Here is a 15,340-nt window from a genome sequence, read left to right as displayed (position 1 = left end):
TTTCCGAGATAATGTTCTCGACTTCCACACATTTTTATATATATATATATATATATATATATATATATATATATATATATATATATATATATATATATATATATATATATATATTCGTATATATATATATATATATATATATATATATATATATATATATATATATATATATATATGCACCAGTAAGTCTCGAACCGCCACCCCATTTAGTAGACGGTAGCCTTCACTATCAGGTCAGCAATATTCATTATTTCATTCCTTTATTCATTTCCATTATTTATATGTCGAGTGACAGACCTTGAAACAAGTCATGGCTGAAAAATGTTCTACATAAAGACCTTGGGTCTCGCTGCGACACTAGTCCGTCCGCACGCAAGCATTTTAAGAAACAACACAAAAAGGAGGAACCGATTACTTAAACCGGTTCTACCCGAAGTATGCAGAGGACAAACGCCTGTAAACGTAGCTCAGTCTTACATTTAAGACCACGAATTTCAACCAGTAACAACACCACAGTCGACTGCTGATCGTTTCCTCACAAAAACCTATGGAAGGAATCATCAAAATCTGGACCTTTGAAGGTTACGCCAGTCCCTTGTACACAGAAAGGAAGGTTTCTACCTCAGTACGTGCTCAAAATTCTCATAAAAAAGGAGGTAATTTCCTTCCAGGTCGCCTGACATTCTGACTAGTTTTTCAGCTACGGTTTGACCTTTCTCATGAAGAGCAACGTGGGCGGGGGACCCCTTCTTGCCTTAGTCACTGCTCCATGCACTTCTGGTACGCAGTTTACCTCCTGACACGGCTGTGTACCTGCTAAGGAAGACTCATCACAAAAAAACTCAAAGGAAATGTTAACATGCGTTTCTCTCTCTCTCTCTCCTGCTCTGCAACACATGACGGAGCTCTGAAGATGAACAACGCCTCAGTGATTGGCCTCGTATATCTTATTTTCTGCAATGTGCATCAGTGCAGAGATGTCATTCGTATGCAGCACGACCAAACGGGTCACAAGAGACGTGTTACGCAGGAGACACGTCACTGAACACACCTCAGGAGTTCTCTGCCGGATAGGACGACGAGGGTGAACCAAACCGTGTGAGCTGTATGCCCGAGATGGCAGCCCTGTGTAACCTTGGAGACAGGAGACCCGAGAGAATGGCCGAAGGACCTGAGACAGGGACCTAGAGAGAGAGAGAGAGAGAGAGAGAGAGAGAGAGAGAGAGAGAGAGAGAGAGAGAGAGAGAGAGAGAGAGAGACCCAAGACAGGGGTCTCAAGACCTAAAACCCGTGAGAGGGTCTGAAGACCCAAGAATGACCTCGAGAGAGAGAGAGAGAGAGAGAGAGAGAGAGAGAGAGAGAGAGAGAGAGAGAGAGAGAGAGAGAGACCCCGAGAGAGAGAGAGGGGTCTCAAGACCCGAGAAGGACCTCGACAGAAACTGGGACCCATAAGTCTTAGCCAGTAAGCCCAGCAGGATTCTAGCGGCCAAGACGCCTGATAACCTCCAAGAAACTCAAAAGTCTGAATCCTTGAGGTCCGAGGCGGGAGAGGCCACAGGACTCTCAAGGACCCCCCAAAAAAAAAACACCGGTCAAAATTTTTTTGAAAAAGATCCTCTATGAAGAAGACCACAACATCAAGAACTTTTAGAACCCAACAAAGAAGATCCAGTCTTCATGCACAGGTCTACAAGCAAAATAAATACCAAGAACAAACATAAAGAGCAATACAACAATACAGCTTGAAGTAGGTATTTAAGAATATAGAATACAATCAGCAGTAGACGAGTCCTTTCTAAAAGCAGCCATCATCAATTAGAATTTGAACACCAAGAGAAGAGACAACAGTACCAGGAGAGAACACAATGCCAACAAGACTACCATAACTACACCAACACCCGCCACAACAACAACAACAAAAACAACAACAACAGTCCCAAAAGCCACAGTTATGACACAGGCCACCGAAGCCTCTGCCAACAACGACAACAACCATACAACAAGTGACTGTAACAACAATGATAATAATAAGACTCAATAAATTCAGCGGAAGTGACGCAGAGTACGGTCGTGGACGTGAACAAAAACAGACAGGAACAGTGCAACGATGGTAGAAAGTGATAATCATGGCGGACGCTACCGCTCACAGGGCAAAAACAAGGAACACTGCAAGAAAATACACCCATGACGGACGCACCACCCATGAGGGACGCACCAACCATGACGGACGCACCACCCATGACGGACGCACCAACCGTGACGGACGCACCACCCACGACGGACGCACCACCCATGACGGACGCACCAACCGTGACGAACGCACCAACCGTGACGGACGCACCAACCATGACGGACGCACCACCCATGACGAACGCACCATCCGTGACGAACGCACCAACCGTGACGGACGCACCAACCATGACGGACGCACCACCCATGACGGACGCACCAACCGTGACGGACGCACCACCCACGACGGACGCACCACCCATGACGAACGCACCATCCGTGACGAACGCACCAACCGTGACGGACGCACCAACCATGACGGACGCACCATCCGTGACGGATGCACCAACCGTGACGGACGCACCAACCGTGACGGACGCACCAACCGTGACGAACGCACCAACCGTGACGGACGCACCAACCATGACGGACGCACCATCCGTGACGGATGCACCAACCGTGACGGACGCACCAACCGTGACGGACGCACCAACCGTGACGGACGCACCATCCGTGACGGACGCACCAACCGTGACGGACGCTGCTCATGACGGAAACATTGTCCATGAACTGCCCATACCACACAAGACCCCAGAACGAAAACATCATAGACACAACACACAGAACACTAGAACAATAACATCACAGACACAACACACAGAACACTAGAACAATAACATCACAGACACAACACACAGAACACTAGAACAATAACATCACAGACAACACACAAGACAGAAGAACAATAACATCACAGACACAACACACAGAACACTAAAACAATAACATCACAGACACAACACACAAGAAACTAGAACAATAACATCACAGACACAACACAGAGAACACTCGAACAAGAACATCACAGACACAACACACAAGACACTAGAACATCACAGACACAACACACAAGACACTAGAACATCACAGACACAACACACAAGAAACCTGAACAATAACAACACGAACACAAGACACAAGACCAGAACAATACCTTTTCACAGACAAGACACCAGAACGATAGAACTCACGTATAACACAACACAGGCTTATAACACTGCAGAACACAACCCCACGGGGGAACGATGAACACAGACAGACATACAGACACCCCAGACAAAGCTCCCACGAGACACCACAAACAACACACTTCAAGTCACTAATATACAAAGGAAAAAAATTACGTAGAACAATACATATAACAGTAGCAATGAAAGTCTGCCAGTAACAGACATCATGACATGATCAATAAAACCTAAAACTATTAAAAAGAATATCATGATTGGGAATAAGCACAGTAAGAGAGGGTACAATACCAGGTCACATCACAGTACCAGGTCATATTACAGTACCAGGTCACATTACAGTACAAGGTCACATTACAGTACCAGGTCACGTTGCAATACCAGATTACATTAAAGTACCAGGTCACGTTGCAGTACCAGGTCACATTACAGTACCAGGTCACATTACAGTACCAGGACACATTACAGTACCAGGTCACATTACAGTACCAGGTCACATTACAGTACCAGGTCACATTACAGTACCAGGACACATTACAGTACCAGGTCACATTACAGTACCAGGTCACATTACAGTACCAGGTCACATTACAGTACCAGGACACATTACAGTACCAGGTCACGTTGCAGTACCAGGTCACATTACAGTACCAGGTCACATTACAGTACCAGGACACATTACAGTACCAGGTCACGTTGCAGTACCAGGTCACATTACAGTACCAGGTCACGTTGCAGTACCAGGTCACATTACAGTACCAGGACACATTACAGTACCAGGTCACGTTGCAGTACCGGGTCACATTACAGTACCAGGACACATTACAGTACCAGGTCACGTTGCAGTACCAGGTCACATTACAGTACCAGGTCACATTACAGTACCAGGACACATTACAGTACCAGGTCACGTTGCAGTACCAGGTCACATTACAGTACCAGGTCACGTTGCAGTACCAGGTCACATTACAGTACCAGGACACATTACAGTACCAGGCCACATTACGGTACCATGTCACATTACGGTATCATGTCACATTGCGGTACAAGGTCACATTACAGTACCAGGTCACATTAAACCAGATCACATTACAACACCGTCACATTCCAATAGGATGGGGTAGTGTAGACACAGCACAGTAGGTCGCAGCAGTGTAGTACACAGCAGTGTAGGACACAGCAGTGTGGGGCACAGCAGAGTAGGATGGGGTAGTGTAGACACAGCACAGTAGGTCGCAGCAGTGTAGTACACAGCAGTGTAGGACACAGCAGTGTGGGGCACAGCAGAGTAGGATGGGGTAGTGTAGACACAGCACAGTAGGTCGCAGCAGTGTAGTACACAGCAGTGTAGGACACAGCAGAGTAGGACAGCAGTGTAGAACGCAGCAGTAAAGGACGCAACAACGTGTGAAACAGCAGATACAGGACACATCCCCAGCAACAGCGTCAGTAACATACATGACCCTTGGCAACAACAGCAGCTGAGCCAGACACAAGAATGTCCGGCGTGATCACCCTCGCACACACCCTGGACCTGCCCTGGTCACCTTCAACAAGACATATTTTTTCCTTCCTCTCACATGCCATCAGAAACTACTCGTAGTCTCGGCTACCCTGGGGCTCGTTTCCCACGATCGGAGGGGAGCGGGGTGCGTCATCTGTCTTTAGCTGCAAGAAGGACGCTGATGCAAAAGAGGAGCGAGGGATCTGGGTTGGTTGTTTTTTCGCATCGCAAAGCGTTGGCAACTCGTCCCTCATAACCATGATGATGGAGCATTCCTTAACAGAACAGGATGGACGGAGCAGGCTCAGGTAGGTAGGCAGGGCCCGAGCGCGGGGGAGGAGCGGGTCATTAAGCTACCTGAGGAAGGAATGTCGAACTACGAGAAAGAAATGGAAAATGATGTGAATTGTCGCTAATTGAAGAGAAAGATGTAGTATAGGACAACTGGCTGCTGTTATGTTCAGTATGTCATCATGCCAGTTGTCTGTTTAGCTATATTTGATATCGTGAAGGCGATTTGAAAATAACCATCAAGTTATCAGCTGAAGAAGGCAACACAATCACGCGACGCTTATCATTATTTTATTTTTTTTTATATTTGCTCAACACGCAATTTATGAGGATCTAATTGCGACAAGACCCATATTTACTTCTGAATCTAAGTAAAAGCATCACTTTTGCGTCTAATACATGAGGATCTGATCGCGTCAAGACCGACATTTACTTCTGAACTTCTTTCTGAACTTACTAAAACACTTGTACGTCTAACACATGAGGATTAGACTGAAACAAGTTTTATTTCTGAACAGACGTAAAGTCAGCATTGTTTCGTCTGTCACGTTTGGAAACTATTTAAATCTGCCTTTCGCATAAACCTTTAGCACAGAGGTATTCACCATCGCCGCCACTTGCGTGTCTTAAATCTATTACTGAACTTCAGAACAAGAACATTGTGGACCACACAACACCTACAAGAGAATCTTTCATAAAATCATATACGAGAAATACGAATCCTGGGTTGAATAGTTGGCCTGCGGGCAACCCAGCTGAGCGAGCGTGTCCGCAGTTTTGATGCAATGTTTTGTGTATTAGTGATGGGTGACTTTATTGCGAGAGTGGGTAATGTGGCAGATGAGGGTATAACATGTTTACCCGGTGCTGTGAACAAGATGGGTGAACAGCATGTGGAGTTGTATGCTGAAAACGGAATGGTGATTGGAAATAACTGGACATATTGGGATGATTGGATTATATACTAATTGATAGGCGTGCAAAGGAGAGACTCTATGATGTGAACGTGTTGCGAGGAGCAGCTGGTGGAATGTATGGTCATTACTTGGTGGAGGAGAGGGTGAAGGTTTATAGAGGTACTAAGTCAAGGACATGGTATGGGTGGGAGAAGGGTTCTGAAAGTGAGCGAGCCTTGGAAAGAGACTTGCGAGACGAGATATCAAAGACATTGAGCTTAAAATAGCAAAATGCGAGAGTACCGAAGCTAGGGGGTTGGGTGAGGAAAGAGAGGTACTTAGAGAAGCAGTGCTGACATGTGCGACAGAATTTGTTGCATGGGGCAGGTGGGAGATGGACACGTGTGAGAAAGTAGCAAGTGGTGGGATGACGAAGTTAAGTTCCTAACAAAAGAGAAAAGAGAGGTGTATTGGCGCTACTTGCAAGCAAGGAGTGCATTTGAATAGGAGATGTACAAGAGAAACCGGCAGGAAGTCAAAGAGAGGTCAAAGGGGCTACAAAACTGGGTTAACAAAAGTTGGGATGAACGAGTACCAACAAACATCAGGAAGAATAAAGTAATATTTTAGAAAGGAGCTGATACTGTGATGAAAACAAGAGAACAAATAGGAACATTGATGAAGGAGAGAAACTGGGAAGTGATAAACCTGTCTTTTGAAATGCGCCAGGTCATAGTTATAGGGAAAGACATGTGAGGGCAGAGTTCCAAAGCTTCCAGGTGTAAGGAATGAAATGGTTATTAAAACGGCCCACCCTCGTGGAAAAAACAAAGTAGTACCTATAGATGAAGGAAAGTGAACCAACATTGCGGCTTGGGGCAAGTGGGTCACGTTTTGAAGTTAGACCAGAAGAGTCAAGTCCGACTACTTTCAACTCGACTGTCAAGACAGGATGCAGAACTAGAACCATCCCACGCGTGAGGACAGTACTACGTACAAGGACGGATCTAACTTTTTTGTGTAAGTGGAACAAAATGCTCCAAAGAAATGAAATTTCGACATCTAAACAGGACTTTCAGTTTCTTAAAGACAGACTTAGCTATTTCCGTAGCGTGGGGTATCCAAGTTAGTGTGTATGTTACAGTAGTACCAAGAATGTTCACCGAGTCAAGAGGTGGAATTACAGATCCGTCGGAGAGAGGAGAGTTGTGAGCAATTTTCGTTAGAGAGATGGACAGAAACTGGGTCATGGAGGCACTAAACTTAACCAGATTTCGTCCACCCCCTTGAAGTATCCTGTCCATGTCTGAGTTTAGTGAGGAAGTTGTGTCGAGACGAAATACAGAAAGGAAGAGCAGATATGAAGGACGTGGAGGAATGCAGTCTCGAGCCGTCAGCGTAAGATTGCATTGGGTTGCTCGAAGAAAGGAAACCGTTGATGAGAAGGAAAAAAGAATGGAGACAGAACAGAACCTTGAGGGACACAGTTGTTGATGGAGAAAGGGGGAGAAGCTTATCGATCAAACACCACGGAGATAACAAGCACCGTATCAGTTTAGTAAGACTTACAGTAAGGTAAGCACGTTATCAGTCTAGTAAGACAGTAAGGTAAGCACGTTATCAGTCTAGTAAGACAGTAAGGTAAGCACGTTCTCAGTCTAGTAAGACAGTAAGGTAAGCACGTTCTCAGTCTAGTAAGACAGTAAGGTAAGCATGTTATCAGTCTAGTAAGACAGTAAGGTAAGCACGTTCTCAGTCTAGTAAGACAGTAAGGTAAGCACGTTCTCAGTCTAGTAAGACAGTAAGGTAAGCACGTTCTCAGTCTAGTAAGACAGTAAGGTAAGCACGTTATCAGTCTAGTAAGACTGTAAGGTAAGCACGTTCTCAGTCTAGTAAGACAGTAAGGTAAGCACGTTATCAGTCTAGTAAGACTGTAAGGTAAGCACGTTCTCAGTCTAGTAAGACAGTAAGGTAAGCACGTTCTCAGTCTAGTAAGACAGTAAGGTAAGCATGTTATCAGTCTAGTAAGACAGTAAGGTAAGCATGTTATCAGTCTAGTAAGACAGTAAGGTAAGCACGTTTATCAATCTATTAAGTCAGTAAGGCAAGAACAGTACCAATTCAGGAAGATAGGAGGACAAGCAGGGCATCAGTCCAGCAAGAATGATTAACATTAATCCCGGAAAGAAAAAAATAAGGTCTTACACTGGGAGTAAACATAGGGATCTCTGGGGTATTTACTGAGGCATGTTAAGATGAACTCCTGCTTCCAGTCAGAACCCACACATGCACACACACACAGACACACACAGAAGGTGCTGGATCTACAGCCAGGCGACCCGTGGTGGTCCTTTACATAACCACCAAGGTCACCCACCATACATCTCTCCACACCCCTCACTGCCTTCCAGCTCACCTTACATCGTTCGTGTCTCCTGTCGCAGGAAAAGTCTGCAGCGAGGCAAGGCAATAAATGAAATATGAAAACTGAGTTAAAAAGAAAAGAAAAGAATATATATAGAGCGAGAGGTAAAAAGAAAAGAAAAGGAATGAAATTTTACGTTTTGAAGAGACGTTATAACCGTTAAACAGGCGTGGGTAAAAAGTTTCGAAGCTTCGCCGTGCAGGGATGGAGAAATACCACAGCGGCCCACGCTTGAGTTGCCATGGGCCATACAGTAATTATGTGACACAGCAACTAACGTTGTATCACGTGCTTTGGTTAATGCCGGGGGCACACAAGCAGCCAGCTCTCGGGAGCAAAAAACAAAAGTAATATCTACAAAACAGGGAAAGCGCGCCAACATTGCGGCGTAAGACAAAGTGGGTCAAGTTTTGAGGTCAGACTGGGAGAGTTAATCACTCGGACTGCTTTAAACTCGACTCTCACTAAGTATGTGAACCTAAAACCTCCTCAGGTGTCAGACCAGCATTTCATTCCAAGACGGGAGCAATCCTTTGTCTGATAAGCAAAATAAAACTATTCAAACGAAAAAAAAATTAGTGTGACCAGAACCCCCAGAGTTTACCTGCCTGTGTTATGTGGGTCATCCCAGCCAAGAGGAAGGTGAAAACCTAACCTAATTCGTCGAAAAATATCCCTAGACAATTCTTTTTTAACGTCCGTGTTTTCTAAATGATCAATACCACCACATTCTCTAAGTTGATCAACACTTTCCTGACACCAATCTTCGTGTGTGACTACATTCTTCACGTCAAAGTTCCCCCTGCTCCACATGCATCATCTGGGAGTCTCTCTCTCCCTGTGCTACCCGCACAACTCTACTCGTCCTTCTGGTGTTGTATTCATTTCGCATACACGAGGGGAGGTTGCGTCACTGCTTGCCGACCTCGCGTGGTCACGCACACCGTCAGACCGCTGTTCAGCATTAACAAACATCCTCCTCACCACTACCGTCCTTACTCACCTACGAGTTTTTCTTCGCTTTTAATCATCACATCAACCCCGTTCAGCAGTCGTCCTCAGTCTCTCACACACATAAATCAAACTGCTTCAACTAAACTCTTAACTTCTCGTAATCTCCAACACATCACCACTGCTCACACCTCTCTCCCATCAGCTAACTGAGACGCATCGTAGCATCAGGCTCTCCTGTACCGAAAACTGTATCGAATACACACATACTTACATATACAGCAAGACTTCACAATGATGATGACCACAAGAAAAATGAAACACGATAAGTACCCAAGTGCACTTTCGTGTAATAATCACATCGTCAGGGGAGATACAGGAATGAGATAGAAGACGTAGAACACTCAATCGATATGCAAGGAAGAGACGTAGCTTAGACGCCATTGGTGAACAAGCGTTAACAGTAACGCTTCTGTTTACTACCGTTTTACCGTTTACTACTGTTATTATTCTAAAGGAAAACATTGTTTTTCCTTCTTCATCTTCCACACAACTAGTGGTTGATGCACCCTTCATTCTAGGTCAGGCTGTCATAAAACTTGATAGGCATGTACATTGGTGCAGTATGCCACACACGTTTTGAATCTTTATCATCTAAAACATTTAATGATCTTATGGGGTCAAAATGTATATTTGGGCAGTTGTTCCTTAAAGTTTTCAGCTCATTTAATCAAGATGACGCATTACATACAAATATATTTCCACAAGACTCATACCTTACGTAGAATAAATTCTTCGGGTCATATTTCTTGTTTTGTCACTACTTGGCCATATATCAACCAATTCTCGTGAAATTGGGCATATATATGTCTTGAATTTGTAATTTGACCATTTTTGGTTATTCTGAAAGAGGACAAAATTTCACCGGAAACTATTTTTTTCTTGCCATTTTCAGCCACTGATCATGAAATTTGGAATATGAAAAGAACATCTTTCTACATGCTGCGCATATTGTAAAAGAAAACATTATTAATGATCCTTTTCAACGCTGTTTGGAGATAGAAAATTACTCTTATCATTGTCAAGATTCTGACTAACTACAATTTATGAAATGGGAGAAATGGAACTGTCAGTAACTTGGAACTTTTCGTGGATTATCTGTAAATCTACCAGTCATTTCAGACATAACAGTCTCTTAGAGGCCTCTTAACTAGTTTGGATTTAAGATCCTGAGGTATTCTGTTCACTTAGAACAACGACGGTTGACTATCATTTAGATTAGGAACATTATGACAACATACATAAAGTATAACATGGATCTAGGTACTGTTGTGATGAACCTGATCAGACACATGGACACCAAGATGTAGGAACAATCTGGGGAGCTTCTCCAAGTCTACCTCGTCACCAATATGGCTTGTAACTACTTTCACGAAGGACAGAATTTTACCATCGTAAGTCACTATACAGCACTGATACTGATACTAAAGGTAATCATAGCCTAATTCATACTAGAGTTATTCATGTGAAAATCCTAGTTCACTTATACTGAAGTTATTCCTGAAGGTATTCATGTGATAATCTTAGCATACTCTATATCGAAGATATTCATATGGTTATCATAGCTAGTTTATACATTGAATGTATTCATATGATCATCTTAGCATAGTTTATACGAAAGGTATCTATTTGGTAAGCAGCTTGAGATATACTAAGGAACAGTACGTGCTGTAACAAATTTAGGTTTTCATTCTTTACGCACACAAGTGAAAAAAAAAATCTGACAACAGATTCATTGGAAACGGATGAAAGTGTTCTCTAATGCAATTATGAATCTAGGAATATTTTGTACACATTTCTAATACCGTTGCAGTATTGATAAAACTTGTTAGTATCACTCTTCAGACCGGGATCTTACAATAATTCATTAGTGTACCAAAATATAAACGTTTTCTACGAACGTGGGTAAACTCCATTTTCTTAGAAGTATTAGGGTAACTTACATTTTCTTTACCGTGCACGGTGCCGCTACTGTTAGTGTTCTTGACAAGCACACGTAATGTTTTCTAAGAGCACAGATGTGTTCTATTTTCTTAGAAAAATAGATGAAACTCTTAAGGTGGTATAATGACATAAAAGTTATGGGAGATGACGTGTTGGTCAAGAAATACGGTGTCATGGTTGAAGAGAAAAGGTATACAGTAGAGAGGCTGCACAGATACAAAATATCTTATGACAGGATATTTTACATGATCCGGGGTCAGGTGAAACTAGTGTGTATGTGATAACAGAAATGATGAAGTAGACATTGATAATATATAACGTATATGATTAATGAGGGGTGTGAAAAAAAGAAATATGTCGAAATTCTCCTAAATATACCAAAATACAGCGAATACCATCCAAATTCCCTAGTGCTCAAATGAGCTGGCAAAGAAAAAAAATATATAATATAAAAGATTTGGAATAACTAAAAGAAAAAATATTTATTTCTCCATATTTTCCCACCATCCATTGCTCATGTTCCGCATTTGTTACGTGCCCACTCTTTCAAGCCCAGATCACAGGCTATCCTTTCCACCGTTGTCGCTAACCTTACTTTGTTTTTAAAGTTTTTGTGCAGTTATTGTCCATCAGTAACTTTCTGTAACGTTTTGTGGTTATTGTTCAACAATAATTTTCTGCAACGGTTTAGTGAATATTGTTCAATAACTTTCTGTAACGGTTTTGTGGTTACTGTTCTTCAATAATTTTCTGTAACGTTGCTTTGTGCAGTTATTGTTCATCAATAACTCTGTACCGTTGTTTTGTGCAGTTATTGTTCATCAATAACTTTCTGTAACGTTTTGTGGTTATTGTTCATCAATAACTTTCTGTAACGTTGCTTTGTGCAGTTGTTCATCAATAACTCTGTAACGTTGTTTTGTGGTTATTGTTCATCAATAACTTTCTGTAAAGTTTTGTGGTTATTGTTCATCAATAACTTTCTGTAACGTTTTGTGGTTATTGTTCATCAATAACTTTCTGTAACGTTTTGTGGTTATTGTTCATCAATAACTTTCTGTAACGTTTTGTGGTTACTGTTCATCAATAACTTTTTTAACGTTGCTTTGTGCAGTTATTGTTCATCAATAACTCTAACGTTGTTTTGTGCAGTTATTGTTCATCAATAACTTTCCGTAACGTTTTGTGCAGTTATTCTTCATCAATAACTTTCCGTAACGTTTTGTGGTTATTGTTCATCAATAACTTTCTGTAACGTTTTGTGGTTATTGTTCATCAATAACTTTCTGTAACGTTTTGTGGTTATTGTTCATCAATAACTTTCTGTAACGTTTTGTGGTTATTGTTCATCAATAACTTTCTGTAACGTTTGTGGTTATTGTTCATCAACAGCTTTCTGTAACGTTTTGTGGTTATTGTTCATCAATAACTTTCTGTAACGTTTGTGGTTATTGTTCATCAACAACTTTCTGTAACGTTTTGTGGTTATTGTTCATCAATAACTTTCTGTAACGTTTGTGGTTATTGTTCATCAATAACTTTCTGTAACGTTTTGTGGTTATTGTTCATCAATAACTTTCTGTAACGTTTTGTGGTTATTGTTCATCAAAAACTTTCTGTAACGTTTGTGGTTATTGTTCATCAACAGCTTTCTGTAACGTTTTGTGGTTATTGTTCATCAATAACTTTCTGTAACGTTTGTGGTTATTGTTCATCAACAACTCTCTGTAACGTTTTGTGGTTATTGTTCATCAATAACTTTCTGTAACGTTTGTGGTTATTGTTCATCAATAACTTTCTGTAACGTTTTGTGCAGTTATTTTTCATCAATAACTTTCTGTAACGTTGTTTTGTGCAGTTATTGATCATCAGTAACTTTCTGTAACGTTGTTTTGTGCAGTTATTGTTCATCAGTAACTTTCTGTAACGTTGATTTGTGCAGCTATTGTTCAATAAGTTTCTGTAACGTTGTTTTGCACAGTTATCGTTCATCAATAAGTTTCTGTAACGTTGCTTTGCGCAGTTATTGTTCATCAATAACTTTCTGTAACGTTGCTTTGCGCAGTTATTGTTCATCAATAACTTTCTGTAACGTTGTGTTTTGCAGAATCGCTCTTTCATAGACGGGTGTCCGCAAGAACTCCACCTGGCCTTTGTGCGACCGGCTCTGTCCTGAAACCTTTTCCGTCTAAAACAACTGCCGGATTTATATTTTGGGAGAGTTTGTTTTTTTCTCCACTATCTGGGGTGGTTAGCCATCGTAAAATTTGGGGCTAGGCCACTATAGGATAGACCCAGGTAAGCCAGGATGACGAACCTTCTGTGAAATGGAGGAACGCTGATTTTGTTTTGGCCCCATGCGACCGGATCAACGGCTCTTGCCTCCCTCAATCAATACTGACATTGTGAAGGAACTGGCAAACGAGGACGTTATCGCTACCAGATTCATCACTAAATTCGTGGATGGCGAACGGCGTAGAACTCCCCTAATTAACCTCACCTTTGGAAAATCTCTGTGAATTACAGGGCAATACTATTAATAAACTTAATTCGTGTGACAAAGATGTCATTGCAATATATACGGCAATGAGCAGGCAAACAGCTTGGCTAAGTCGACCTCAGAAATCGAGGGAGTCGTTACGATCCCTCGGGAGCTGGGGTCCTGCCTTTCCTTGGGCAAGAGAACAGTATTTCATCTGTAGCACAGTCACTGGACCAGCCTTACGATCAGCAACAGGTTTAAAGAAGAAACAGCAAATTGGTCTTCTCCCTACAGACCTAATGGATAAGAGGAAGTCGTGCTGGCCTGCTTAAGACTAAACTGTACTAAGACTACCCATCCCTATCCATGCATCATTCCCGCCCATCTGTCTACACTGCAACAGAATCAAGTCAATCCGCCACCTCCTCACACTACAATCAACAAAGAACACAACTGCAACAATATTTCAATATATAAAGTCTTGTTTTCAATATAAGAAACATCCTACAAGATGATCCCACATTAATAAACAATAACAATAGTCGTCTTTCTCAAGGAAAGACAGTCGATCAAGATGATATGAAGTGGTGGAGGAGGAGCGGCCGGCTGGCCAGCCTCGAGTGTGGGTGGGAAGAAGGGAGGGAGGGAGGTACTGGTGGCGTGGTGTGTGACTGTCACCTGACACATCACCACAGGTCTTGGTGAGGAACATGGTCTCACTGGGGTTGTCTCTGGTGATGTGCCGGCCTGCTGATATGTATTCAAGAATTAAACACAATGAAATAATCGAAAAATACAAAAAATAAAAATGGTAATGTACTACCGTTTCGCCGGTGCTCACAATGTCCTCTGCAGTGGTGGACGCTGGGCGGTCAGGTCCGAGCAATGCCCGCCCACCGACCCAGCCTTTATTTCTATGTACATACACATTTATCTTTAAGATGTGTTAGCTTTACGGTTATGACCTTGAAGTCAATAGTAAAAAAGGGGTGCAGGCCTAATGACCTTCCTCAGAGGTTGTTGGTCGTTAAACCCAACAAGTAGTAATTAGCATTCACATAACACGAAATACACACATGTTGCCCACGTACTACCATAAACGAAAAATACACACAATGAAATAAAGCGACGAAAACTGCAAAATAATGTAAAATAGTATAAAAAAAAACAATAAAAGAAATAACAAGCACTTAGAAATATTAAAGTGCTCTTACATGAAAATAAACATGATATATATAGGTTGTCCATTACACCAATAAACAAAACTAGCATACAAGAAGATATAATCAAAGAGCTCACACATAAAAGTTGCCACACAGAATGATCATATAAACAGAACATACAAAAATACAAAATGTTTACAATGCTAACCCACATAAAATCAAGAACATACGGCATGAGTCGTTATGAAGATAATGCTTAAATCTAAAAGTCACGGTTTTTATGGAATGGTTGTTACTTCAGCTACCCACTTGTAGCTTGTTTTTCTTAACTTTTGCTATTAAAGTTACCTATATACGCTATTTGTTCATA

This window comes from Panulirus ornatus, chromosome 2, assembly GCF_036320965.1.
Source record: "Panulirus ornatus isolate Po-2019 chromosome 2, ASM3632096v1, whole genome shotgun sequence".
In the NCBI taxonomy this organism is placed as follows: Eukaryota; Metazoa; Arthropoda; class Malacostraca; order Decapoda; family Palinuridae; genus Panulirus; species Panulirus ornatus.
This window is presented reverse-complemented; position numbering follows the sequence as displayed.